This window comes from Trichechus manatus, unplaced genomic scaffold, assembly GCF_000243295.1.
Source record: "Trichechus manatus latirostris isolate Lorelei unplaced genomic scaffold, TriManLat1.0 scaffold00077, whole genome shotgun sequence".
NCBI classification, from domain to species: Eukaryota; Metazoa; Chordata; class Mammalia; order Sirenia; family Trichechidae; genus Trichechus; species Trichechus manatus.
In genome coordinates, this window is record NW_004444013.1 from 1,491,199 (window position 1) to 1,492,750 (window position 1,552).

The following is a 1,552-nucleotide window of genomic DNA, read 5'->3' on the forward strand; positions in this document are numbered from 1 at the left end:
CCCGCCACACCCGCAGCGGGACACCTTTTGGGTTGTAGCCCAGGGACTTCGTCCCCCTGCATCCTCAACCTGCGATCCCTTCCTGGGATCCGGCCCCAGAGCCCCTGCTTCCGCCCCTGTCCCCCCCACCCTCCCCACCCCATCCCCGGACCCAGCTTCTGAGCATTCCGCATTGACGTGAACCCTGGGTCTTCACTCCCAGAGGTCTTCACATTGCCGGGGACTTGTTGGAGGCTGGACCTCCTTTCTTGATTTTATTACCTGGGGACCTCCAGCACCCCTTTCTCCCGCAGCCACAAACCTCCTCCAGAGAGCTCCAGCCTCAGCTCCTGCCCTCCCATTCCCCCATTGTCGCGTCCAGGAATCCCTGTCTTTCCCCAGATTTCTCCGTTCGCCTCTGATGCTGGTGACTACCCTTTCTCCTTTAGTTTCTATTCCCAGCAGGCTGCAGGAACCCCTCTATCCTTGCAGAAGGGGGATTTAAGTTACAGCCCAGTCTTCTTCCTCTTTCCCTGCATCCCCAATGCTGCGCCCAGCCCCAGGCCTGAGGTCCCATTTTCTTTCTAGAAGCTGGGGATAGCTAACCCATCCAGCCTGGGGCCAGCTTTCTCTGGCTTAAAAGCTGTATTGTACTTGCAAAGGGATGGGTGTATGTGTGGACTACTCAGTAGCAGGTGCTCTCTTTCAGACATCTTGAGAGAGCAGCCACATACACACACCCCCACCAGCTGCCCCCTCTGTGTCCTGGCCCCAGGCCCTGCTGACCCCAAGCCAAGCATTCTCCTTCCCTTTGCTAGGGCTGCCAAGGTGTTGCTCTGGAGCTGGGCCAGCCCAGCTGGCACTCCTCCCAGACTGTGGGCACAGGTTAACTGGCTGACAGGCAGGCTACAGGACACGTTCCAGCCATCTCTCTTTCCCTGGAAAGGCTGGCTCAGATGTGCCCTGGCAGGAGAGACAGCCACACCCCTTCCAGTTGTCCAGACCTCAACCTTGAGTAGGCCACAGAGCAGGCATTGGTGGTGTCCCATTTGATGTGTGAGAAACCAGGAATCACCTGTGGAGGGGCTTGCCCAGGATTACAGGCAGCAAGCAGCAGGGAAGGTGCTGCCTGACTGCTGATCCAGTGCTCTTTCCTGTGTGCAGGTAATTCAGTGAAGCTGGTCATGGGTGCACCTCAGAGCACAGTCCCTGGCCCTGTGGGGAGAGGGGAGGGAGGGGAGACAGACTCCTGCCCTCACAGAGCCCGTGTCATGCCAAAACAAAACAAAACCTGTTGCCACCAAGTCGATTCTGACTCATAGTGACCCTATAGGATAGAGTGGAACTGCCCAATAGTTTCCAAGGAGCGCCTGGGTGATTTGAACTGCCAACCTTTTGGTTAGCAGCCATAGCTCTTAACCACTATGACACCAGGGTGTCATGCCAAGCACCACTCATTTAGACAGAGTAGGACCACCCCATAGGGTTTCCAAGGAGCAACTGGTGGATTTGAACTGCCAACTTTTGGTTAGCAGCCAAGCTCTTAACCACTGCATCATCTCCTCCAGTCTAA